Genomic DNA, 13,257 nt, shown 5'->3' on the forward strand with positions numbered 1-13,257 from the left:
GATTTTTCCCCCTAATCAATCCAAATTTGATAAATGTTGAAAGTAAAGTAAAACTCCATAGGCTATTTTTGGTTTTTAGCAAAAAATATTGGCGGAATCATGATTTGCAAATCGCGCGATATCAAAATCACAACGGGAAATTGCCTTTCCTGAAACGTGAAAATCTGCTGATTTAAAAATGCAATCCCACAAATTTCGCCCAGCCAAACATATCTTGATTTCTGCGATTTGATAAACGGGCGTTTAGCTCTCTCAATACGCCTAAACAAACAGGCTTATAATAGGGAAATCAATAAAAGTGGCATCCCATATTTCCTTAAATGAATTTGAAACGTTATTCCTAAATGAATGCTAGTAATAATATATATATATATATATAAAAGGGAAATCAACCAAAATAGCATCCCATATTTTCCTTAATGAATTTAAAACGTTACTCTTAAATTAATGCTATGTTCCTAAATCATAGCATAGAAATGTCACTAGCTAGCTACCATGAAGAAATTGCCCTATAAATAAGACCTCGAAAGGACAAAGACCGATCTAAAACATTTAGTTATCTCCCACCAACACAAATCTCAATCAGCAAAACATCGAAAAAAAAAAAAAAAATCGATTGGTGTCTTGATTTGATGATAAAAATATATATATATATCATCAGACCACACCATAGGTTGAAACCCCCTAAAAACAAGAAAAAAAGAAAAGCCCAAACGCAAACTAAGTAATTTTTTCCCCATTAATAGCTCATTAAAATGGCAGCTATTTCAATTTTTCTAATGTCTTTCATATTTCCTTGAAAATTCAGAAGGAAAAAAAAAAAACCTTTGACATACCACTAACGTAACTACATCTATAACTATTTAAGTCACTCATTATATTTATTTATTATTGATAACCATAAAAATTACAACCAGAGTGGAAACATACAAAGTAATAAAGAATAAATGAAGGAAGAAAAAAAGAAATGAAATCAAACGTCAATTAGTAACTGTTATTTGGAAAATAAAAAAGTGGTCAAGAAGAGTAAGAAATAAAACAGAGATGACTATATAAAGAACATTGAAAACTTTATAGTACAATAAAATCAACCATTACATTCATTTAATTAAATCAATAATCAACAATTAAATATAATAATATAAATTTTAAAATTTAAACTAATCAAACCCTTACTAGGGAAATTATATTTCCTATCATAACTAAAAGTGAGATGTTCTTCAGTAATTTAGAAATAAAATTTGAAAATTTTATAATCACTTTTTTTGACATTTCATTTAACCATATATATATATATATATTGTAGGGTTAAGGGCCCAAATTTGTATATTGGGCCTTGGGCCTTGGCCAAGGATGTTGGTTGGTCCGAGGACTGATAAACAGTAGTGAGGGTGTTAAGCTCAGAATCCCATGAGTAAGATGTAAACAGAAAGGCTGGGAAGGTGGTTTGAGGAGGAGTATTTCCTCGGATGAACAAAAGCACAGATCAAAGGTATATCCTGTCAATCAGAGTGGCCTTCCATGAGGTTCTACAGATAGGGACGTGTATTATAAACGTACCAGAGGGATAGAGGCTCAGAGGTATCTAGGGAAAAGTTACTGCTACCGCATTAAATGCTCTGCAGCTAACTTTCTGATTGCATTTATGTGGAGAAAACCCCTAAATAGTGTTGCCTAGGTTATCCCAACTCACAAAAGGCTAGAGATGGTGTCTGATGGGACAAACACTCAAGTAATAGCCTAGATGGTCAACAAATGGAGGGCCAAGATCAATCAAGGGGGGATATATAACGCAAGGAACCCCTGAGGATTGGGGGATCGAGAAAAAGAGAGAAAAAGGCTGTAGTATCAAGAACTAATCCTGTAATCCAACCTGACAGAAATATATAAGAACTGGTCTCCTCGGACGTTGCCGAGGACGATTTTCTTTAGTATAAACTTGTTTATTTTCATTCTCTTGCCATCTGAATCTATTTTGGTGTCCATCTGATTTATTAAAACCCAGTTTTTCCAACTCACTCTCTATAAATTCATTGTTTTGGGCTTTTTGGGCCCGAGTCCATCAACCTTTGGGCTAAGAGCCTGAATCCGGTCCTTACATATATGTTAGGATCATATTTTATATAATTGGCTAAGACAAAATGCACTTTACTTGTAATTGGGTAGATCTAAGTAACTTTAAATTGAGTTTAATACATCAAGAAATATGTTGTTCAAGTATATCAAGTGTTCATATTAAAAGACATGAAGATTGGTCCAAGAAACAAGTGAAGAAAAGATGTTCATTAAATCTTGACAGATGACTGCTATTGAGACTTAATACGAAGCTCGATAGATGGCTTGACACATCCTCGATCTATCGAGAATTACGATTTCAGAATTTCCAGGCCTGAAATTCGGCCCAAACTTATGTATTTGTTTAGGGTTTCTTTTCTCACAACCCTAGACATATATAAGGCTTATTTTAAAAGCCATCACATATCGATACAGAGACCAAGAGATTTATTTTCTCTGTGAGAAGCTACTATGTTTGTACGCCATAGGGTTTTGTAACTAAGTGCTTCATGATCTTCATTATTGATAAAGTGAAGAACTTTGCAGCCAACAACCTCATTCAAGTTACTAGAGTTAGTCACGTACTGGGATCCATGCAAAGAGTTAGTCACAAATAGGAGATTTGTGCATCAATGAAAAGAAGACTACTACAAGATCAAGTTCAATTGGGTATTGAAGCGAATGTTCAGCTGTAGGTTGGTATTTTGGGATAGGCCAGGGTAGTAGTAAGATTCCTTATATTTGTAACTGCTTAATTGTTAATTAGTAGATTCTTGGGAGTGGTGACCATAAAATCACCCGGTGGTGTTTTTGCCTTACGAGAGGTTTTTCTCATTTGTCAATAAATTACCGTGTCAATTTAATTTCTACTGCGTTTAGTTTAATTGGTAATTTTTTGGTGCCTTCATGATTTGCATGCAATTGAACCTAATTAATCAACTTGGGTAATTAAATTAATTAATCGGGGTTAAGCCATCTTGACCCAATAATATATATATATGCCATGACTTTAAAAAATCTATTGAACAGTTCTACCTCTGATTTAATGTCTATGTTATGCAAATCATTAATCAGTAAATATATTATAATGGTAAGAAACATTATAGACAAGATTATGAAAAATATGATAAAACTATTTTTTTTATAAAAAAAACTATTTATAAAGTTTAGGAACTAAAATAGTAATTTACAATATCACGCGCAACGTGCAAGTCTACGACTAGTATATATTAATAGACAAAACTTAGAGAAAGTTCAATTATAATTTGAAATTAGAATCCAATTTTGCCCCATGTGCCTAAATTTATATGTGAACCACTATAATTAATTATCCCCTTAAGTTTGTGCCATATGTCCACTTAAGTTTTTTAATCTTTGTGTCAAGTCAATTAATGAGTGCAAAATACCATGAATCTAATATTAATGAACTATAAAATTAAAAAAAAAAATGGATATACTCAATAAAAATCATCACACGACAAAGATCACACACATTTTATCTTAATAAAAATTAGAAAAAAAATTATCATAAGTAGTATTAAATTTGGGTAAGAACTTTAATATGTGACTAATTACGTTTACTTTTTTAAAAAATTATATAATTTGACTAATTATTTATATTTTTATGAAAAAATTTGTGTTTAATTTGAATGTATCCATATGTATGCATGTGTTACTTGCTATTTTTTTCTTAATAATTTGACTAATCATTTATATTTTTATAATAAAAATTGTATTTAATTTTAAATGCCCACTTAAGTTTTTTAATTTTATGTCAAGTGAGCTAATAAGTGCAAAATACTAAGAATATAATATTAATGAACTATAAAATAAATAAATAAATAACTAATCATATATACTCAATAAAAATCACCACACAACAAAGATTACCACATATTCTATCTTATTAAAAATTAGATAAAAATTTATCATAAGTAGTGTTAAATTTGGTAAGAATTTTAATATGTGACTAATTACGTTTACTTTTAATATATATATATATATATATATATATATATATATATAANATTTTGTTTTAATTATTTTTAATAAAATTATCTTACATATGAATCTTCATCAAGTCGTGCATCGCATAGGAATAATATTAGTATAATATAAAACCGAAAGCACGGTTGACTTTTTTTATTGATTTCATAATATTGTGACACCTCACAACTTTCCACATTATTATTATTTTTTAATTTGAATGATTATTTAGTTTAAAGGGTGCATTTGTATAAGCCGTTGAAAAATAAAGTTTTGGGTTTTAAAAACTCTCTTTTAAACTCCCAAAATGGCTAACCAAACAAATCCAAAGTCTCAAACAAAATCTAAATCATTCCCTCATGAAAAAAAAAAAAAAAAAAAAAAAACCCTAAGAGCATTCTTATCAAAGGTTCTAAAAAATTTAGCATTTAGCATCTTAAAAACCAACTTTATAGCATTTAACACATCACTTTACAATACACCTAACATCAAAATTTCTTTCTTTTTTTTTACCACTTCATTAAAATATTATTTATTTATCATTTTTTATTCTCACCACCCGAGCCACCACAAACCCACACAACTAACAGCCTCCACCACTAGCAAAACCCATAGCACTAACTACAGCACCACCCAAAAGCACAACCAACCACCGGCCTCCACCCACAGCTCCACCCACGGCACAACCTTACTTTTCCCTCTCATCCTCTTTCTGCCTCAACCCATGGCACACCAACCACCAAACCCACCACTATTACCTAGCAACCCAACCACCACAAACCTACAACCAACGGCCTCAACCCACCGGCACAACCAACCTCAACCCACGGCCTCAACTAACCTCAACCCACGATCTTAACCAACCTCAACCACCACAAACCCACCACCAACCTCAACCCATAGCCTTAACCAACCTCAACCCACGACACAACCAACCACGGCACCACCGATACCCATCAAGCAACCTAGCAACCCACTGTCGCCGGACCCACCAAGATCCATCGAGACCTATCAAGACCACCGAGACCCATCAAGAAAACCTCCACTTGCAATTGGACCCACCACAGTCGGACCTTCGACCGTCAGACCCATGACCCACTTGCAGTCATCAACGACCCCATCAGACCCACGAGAGGGAGAGTTTGAGAAAGAGAGATGAGAGAAAACGAGAATGAGAGAGTGAGAGTGATAGTCTGAGGAGAGAGAATTAAAAATATTAAAAAATGATAACACCTTGCTATAGTGAGCTCTCATTTTTGAGAGCTCACTGTAGCAAAATGTCAAATTTTTTAGGATATAGCATCTTTGATGGAGTAGTGTTTTGTGGTTTCAGATGCTAAAAATACCATTTTAGCACTTATAGCATCTTTGATAAGAATGCTCTAATGCAAAAGAACTACATCTCTCTCTTTAAATCTCTAAGCCTAATCATTATTATCTACAATTATTTTTTTTAAAATTTGAATTATTATTTAGCTTAAAGTTGTTGTGAAATTTTAAAGTATTCGCAAGTGTACGAACCATACCAAAGTATAATTTGATAAGAACGAGGTCGAACTCACAGGGACTTGAATGAACATAGGAAAATTAATCAAATCTTAACCAAATTAATCCTCATCTAGTTTAATAAAAATTGGTTGTTTGAAATTAAATATACTAACAAAATAATTAAACTAAGCAAAGATATAATATAAAGCAGTAAAGAGATGTAAACAATCTAAGGAAAGGAGTTAAGGTTTTTTAATCTGCCTTGTAAGTCATATCAGCATATATTTATGATCATTAATTTTTCCCAACCACTACATGATAATCTAGTAATCAATCTTGCTATCATGGAAAATATCATCATTAAAACTTATGTTTAAAAATCTCAAGCATGTTCTTCTTCGCTTCTTAAGTATAAAACCAAATCATCAATTGTATCTGTAGCCAAACAAATCACAAGATATATCCAATTCTAAAAACCCCCATCAGATGTAGTTGCTGCCTTAGTGAGTGCAGACAAAAATGGGGAAACGTTTTGTAGACTTGTTGACAACTTAGCCATCTTGGCTTTTTAGTTTTATATATATTTCCTTTTAACCAAAAAAAAAAAAAGGATTGAGATCGGTTGGTTTCACTGCCGCCCGTAACCCGACCCGATAATAATCGGGTTTGTCAAGGATAACCCGACCCAACCCAAAAAGTATGGGTCTATGTTGGGTCGCGTGATCGGTATTGGGTTGGGTCTTTTTTTTTTTTCCCTTCAAATTGTGTGCCCGTGAAAGGCCTAAAGAAAAATTGAAATAGCTACCATTTTAATGAGCTATTAATGGGGAAAAAATTACTTAGTTTGTGTTTGGGCTTTTCTTTTTTTAGAGGGTTTCAACCTATGGTGTGGTCTGATGATATATATATATATATTTTTATCATCAAATCAAGACACCAATCGATTTTTTTTTTTTTAGATGTTTTGCTGATTGAGATTTGTGTTGGTGGGAGATAACTAAATGTTTTAGATCGGTCTTTGTCCTTTCGAGGTCTTATTTATAGGGCAATTTCTTCATGTTAGCTAGCTAGAGACATTTCTATGCTATGATTTAGGAACATAGCATTAATTTAAGAGTAACGTTTTAAATTCATTAAGGAAAATATGGGATGCTATTTTGGTTGATTTCCCTTTTATATATATATATATATATATATATTATTACTAGCATTCATTTAGGAATAACGTTTCAAATTCATTTAAGCAAATATGGGATGCCACTTTTATTGATTTCCCTATTATAAGCCTGTTTGTTTAGGCGTATTGAGAGAGCTAAACGCCCGTTTATCAAATCGCAGAAATCAAGATATGTTTGGCTGGGCAAAATTTGTGGGATTGCGTTTTTAAATCAGCAGATTTTCACGTTTCAGGAAAGGCAATTTCCCGTTGTGATTTTGATATCGCGCGATTTGCAAATCATGATTCCGCCAATATTTTTTGCTAAAAACCAAAAATAGCCTATGGAGTTTTACTTTACTTTCAACATTTATCAAATTTGGATTGATTAGGGGAAAAAATCATATATGAACAAAAGGGTAAAAAATGCAGATTTCTTGGGATGTGTTTTTTTTTTTCCTTCCATTGATTTTGTTTGAAACATATTTTGATGATAGAATTTTTTTTTTTCAATTAGTAATTATACAATAATTTATGAATAATGCTAGAAATATAAATTATTTTACAAAAAATTTTACAAACTGCTGATGTGGTCAGTGATTATGGGTAATTGAAAAAGTGACATTAATTGTGGACTTTAATTTAGATATTTATAACTAAATAATGAAATCTATAAACAAGGTAATTAAAATAATCATATTTTTACAATTTAAAAAGTTACCATTCATTTTTTTCAAAAAAGGACCTTTTATACTTCCTTGGATTTTTTTTTTTTTTTTTACTTTGGCATACCACTAACCTAACCACTTCATACATAAAAAAAAAAATAAATAAATAAATAAATAAAATAAAATAAAATTAAGGCTCATTACTACTTCCGTTAAGATATTATGGATGTCTTAATTGATTGAGATCAAACTAGAGAAATGTCTTTCATATTTCCTTGAAAATTCAAAAGGAAAAAAAAAAAAAAAACCTTTTGACATACCACTAACGTAACTACATCTATAACTATTTAAGTCACTCATTATATCTATTTATTATTGATAACCATAAAAATTACAACCAGAGTGGAAACATACAAAGTAATAAAGAATAAATGAAGGAAGAAAAAAAGAAATGAAATCAAACGTCAATTAGTAACCGTTATTTGGAAAATAAAAAAGTGGTCAAGAAGAGTAAGAAATAAAACAGAGATGACTATATAAAGAACATTGAAAACTTTATAGTACAATAAAATCAACCATTACATTCATTTAATTAAATCAATAATCAACAATTAAATATAATAATATCAATTTTAAAATTTAAACTAATCAAACCCTAACTAGGGAAATTATATTTCCTATCATAACTAAAAGTGAGATGTTCTTCAGTAATTTAGAAATAAAATTGGAAAATTTTATAATCTCTTTTTTTGACATTTCATTTAACCATATATATATATATATATATTGTAGGGTTAAGGGACCAAATTTGTATATTGGGCCTTGGGCCTTGGGCCTTGGCCAACAGTAGTGAGGGTGTTAAGCTCAGAATCCCATGAGTAAGATGTAAACAGAAAGGCTGGGAAGGTGGTTCGAGGAGGAGTATTTCCTCGGATGAACAAAAGCACAGATCAAAGGTATATCCTGTCAATCAGAGTGGCCTTCCATGAGGTTCTACAGATAGGGACGTGTATTATAAACGTACCAGAGGGATAGAGGCTCAGAGGTATCTAGGAAAAAGTTGCTGTCATCGCATTGAATGCTCTGCAGCTAACTTTCTAACTGCATTTATGTGGAGAAAACCCCTAAATAGTGTTGCCTAGGCTATCCCAACTCACAGAAGGCTAGAGAAAGTGTCTGATGGGATAAGCACTCAAGTAATAGCCTAGATGGTCAACAAATGGAGGGCCAAGATCAATCAAGGGGGGATATATAACTCAAGGAACCCCTGAGGATTGGGGGATCGAGAAAAAGAGAGAAAAAGACTGTAGTATCAAGAACTAATCCTGTAATCCAACCTGAGAGAAATATATAAGAACTGGTCTCCTCAGACGTTGCCGATGACGATTTTCTTTAGTATAAACTTGTTTATTTTCATTCTCTTGCCATCTGAATCTATTTTGGTGTCCATCTGATTTATTAAAATCCAGTTTTTCCAACTCACTCTCTATAAATTCATTGTTTTGGGCTTTTTGGGCCCGAGTCCATCAACCTTTGGGCTAAGAGCCTGAATCCGGTCCTTACATATATGTTAGGATCATATTTTATATAATTGGCTAAGACAAAATGCACTTTACTTGTAATTGGGTAGATCTAAGTAACTTTAAATTGAGTTTAATACATCAAGAAATATGTTGTTCAAGCATATCAAGTGTTCGTATTAAAAGACATGAAGATTGGTCCAAGAAACAAGTGAAGAAAAGATGTTCATTAAATCTTGACAGATGACTGCTATTGAGACTTAATACGAAGCTCGATAGATGGCTTGACACATCCTCGATCTATCGAGAATTACGATTTCAGAATTTCCAGGCCTGAAATTCGGCCCAAACTTATGTATTTGTTTAGGGTTTCTTTTCTCACAACCATAGACATATATAAGGCTTATTTTAAAATCCATCACATATCGATACAGAGACCAAGAGATTTATTTTCTCTGTGAGAAGCTACTACGTTTGTACGCCATAGGGTTTTGTAACTAAGTGCTTCATGATCTTCATTATTGATAAAGTGAAGAACTTTGCAGCCAACAACCTCATTCAAGTTACTAGAGTTAGTCATGTACTGGGATCTGTGCAAAGGGTTAGTCACAGATTAGAGATTTGTGCATCAATGAAAAGAAGGCTACTACAAAATCAAGTTCAATTGGGTATTGAAGCGAATGTTCAGCTGTGGGTTGGTATTTTGGGATAGGCCAGGGTAGTAGTAAGATTCCTTATATTTGTAACTGCTTAATTGTTAATTAGTAGATTCTTGGGAGTGGTGACCTTAAAATCATCCGGTGGTGTTTTTGCCTTACGAAAGGTTTTTCTCATTTGTCAACAAATTACCGTGTCAATTTAATTTCTACTGCGTTTAGTTTAATTGGTAATTTTTTGGTGCCTTCATGATTTGCATGCAATTGAACCTAATTAATCAACTTGGGTAATTGAATTAATTAATCGGGGTTAAGCCATCTTGACCCAATAATATATATGCCATGACTTTAAAAAATCTATTGAACAGTTCTACCTCTGATTTAATGTCTATGTTATGCAAATCATTAATCAGTAAATATATTATAATGGTAAGAAACATTATAGAAAAGATTATGAAAAATATGATAAAACTATTTTTTTTTTATAAAAAAACTATTTATAAAGTTTAGGAACTAAAATAGTAATTTACAATATCACGCGCAACGTGCAAGTCTACGACTAGTATATATTAATAGACAAAACTTAGAGAAAGTTCAATTATAATTTGAAATTAGAATCCAATTTTGCCCATGTGCCTAAATTTATATGTGAACCACTATAATTAATTATCCCCTTAAGTTTGTGCCATATGTCCACTTAAGTTTTTTAATCTTTGTGTCAAGTCAATTAATGAGTGCAAAATACCATGAATCTAATATTAATGAACTATAAAAATTTAAAAAAAAAAAAATGGATATACTCAATAAAAATCATCACACGACAAAGATCACACACATTTTATCTTAATAAAAATTAGAAAAAAAAATTATCATAAGTAGTATTAAATTTGGATAAGAATTTTAATATGTGACTAATTACGTTTACTTTTTTAAAAAATTATATAATTTGACTAATTATTTATATTTTTATGAAAAAATTTGTGTTTAATTTGAATGTATCCATATGTATGCATGTGTTACTTGCTATTTTTTTCTTAATAATTTGACTAATCATTTATATTTTTATAATAAAAATTGTATTTAATTTTAAATGCCCACTTAAGTTTTTTAATTTTATGTCAAGTGAGCTAATAAGTGCAAAATACTAAGAATATAATATTAATGAACTATAAAATAAATAAATAAATAACTAATCATATATACTCAATAAAAATCACCACACAACAAAGATTACCACATATTCTATCTTATTAAAAATTAGATAAAAATTTATCATAAGTAGTGTTAAATTTGGTAAGAATTTTAATATGTGACTAATTACGTTTACTTTTAATATATATATATATATATATATATATATATATATAATTTAACTAATTATTTATATTTTTATGATAAAAATTGTGTTTAATTTAATTGTATCCATATGTATGCATGTGTTACATGCTATTTTTTAATAAATTGACTAATAGTTTATATTTTTATAATAAAAATTTTATTTAATTTTAAATGCATTCATGTGTTTTCATAGGTTACATGCTAGTTTAAGTTAAAGTCCAAACTCTAAACAATCAGAACTTAAAGCAATTTTTTATTATTAAAAATTTTACTTATTTTATAATTTATTATTACTATTTCTTTAATAATTTTGTTTTAATTATTTTTAATAAAATTATCTTACATATGAATCTTCATCAAGTCGTGCATCGCATAGGAATAATATTAGTATAATATAAAACCGAAAGCACGGTTGACTTTTTTTATTGATTTCATAATATTGTGACACCTCACAACTTTCCACATTATTATTATTTTTTAATTTGAATGATTATTTAGTTTAAAGGGTGCATTTGTATAAGCCGTTGAAAAATAAAGTTTTGGGTTTTAAAAACTCTCTTTTAAACTCCCAAAATGGCTAACCAAACAAATCCAAAGTCTCAAACAAAATCTAAATCATTCCCTCATGCAAAAAAAAAAAAAAAAAAAAAAAACCCTAAGAGCATTCTTATCAAAGGTTCTAAAAAATTTAGTATTTAGCATCTTAAAAACCAACTTTATAGCATTTAACACATCACTTTACAATACACCTAACATCAAAATTTCTTTTTTTTTTTTTACCACTTCATTAAAATATTATTTATTTATCATTTTTTATTCTCACCACCCGAGCCACCACAAACCCACACAACTAACAGCCTCCACCACTAGCAAAACCCATAACACTAACTACAGCACCACCCAACAGCACAACCAACCACCGGCCTCCACCCACAGCACCACCCACGGCACAACCTTACTTTTCCCTCTCATCCTCTTTCTGCCTCAACCCACGGCACACCAACCACCAAACCCACCACTATTACCTAGCAACCCAACCACCACAAACCTACAACCAACGGCCTCAACCCACCGGCACAACCAACCTCAACCCACGGCCTCAACTAACCTCAACCCACGGTCTTAACCAACCTCAACCACCACAAACCCACCACCAACCTCAACCCATAGCCTTAACCAACCTCAACCCATGACACAACCAACCACGGCACCACCGATACCCATCAAGCAACCTAGCAACCCACTGTCGCCGAACCCACCAAGATCCATCGAGACCTATCAAGACCACCGAGACCCATCAAGAAAACCTCCACTTGCAATTGGACCCACCACAGTCGGACCTTCGACCGTCAGACCCATGACTTGCAGTCATCAACGACCCCATCAGACCCACGAGAGGGAGAGTTTGAGAAAGAGAGATGAGAGAGAACGAGAATGAGAGAGTGAGAGTGATAGTCTGAAGAGAGAGAATTAAAAATATTAAAAAATGATAACACCTTGCTATAGTGAGCTCTCAAAAATGAGAGCTCACTGTAGCAAAATATCAAATTTTTTAGGATATAGCATCTTTGATGGGGTAGTGTTTCGTGGTTTCAGATGCTAAAAATACCATTTTAGCACTTATAGCATCTTTGATAAGAATGCTCTAATGCAAAAGAACTACATCTCTCTCTTTAAATCTCTAAGCCTAATCATTATTATCTACTATTATTTTTTTTAAAATTTGAATTATTATTTAGCTTAAAGTTGTTGTGAAATTTTAAAGTATTCGCAAGTGTACGAACCATACCGAAGTATAATTTGATAAGAACGAGGTCGAACCCACAAGGACTTGAATGAACGTAGGAAAATTAATCAAATCTTAACCATATTAATCCTCATCTAGTTTAATAAAAATTGGTTGTTTGAAATTAAATATACTAACAAAATAATTAAACTAAGCAAAGATATAATATAAAGCAGTAAAAAGATGTAAACAATCTAGAGAAAGGAGTTAAGGTTTTTTAATCCGCCTTGTAAGTCATATCAGCATATATTTATGATCATTAATTTTTCCCAACCACTACATGATAATCTAGAAATCAATCTTGCTATCATGGAAAATATCATCATTAAAACTTATGTTTAAAAATCTCAAGCATGTTCTTCTTCGCTTCTTAAGTATAAAACCAAATCATCAATTGTATCCGTAGCCAAACAAATCACAAGATATATCCAATTCTAAAAATCAAATCATAAATTGTATCCATTGACAGACAAATCACAAGCGATATCCAATTTTATAATCAAGAATTAATAAACCAAGCATTCAATTAATTAAGATAAATCCTAAATCATGAGAAAAACATGATTGAACTCATATCTAGAATCTCATCTTAGTCAATTGATAT

The sequence above is a fragment of the Quercus suber genome, unplaced genomic scaffold (genome assembly GCF_002906115.3).
Source record: "Quercus suber isolate HL8 unplaced genomic scaffold, Cork oak 2.0 scaffold_160, whole genome shotgun sequence".
NCBI lineage: Eukaryota > Viridiplantae > Streptophyta > Magnoliopsida > Fagales > Fagaceae > Quercus > Quercus suber.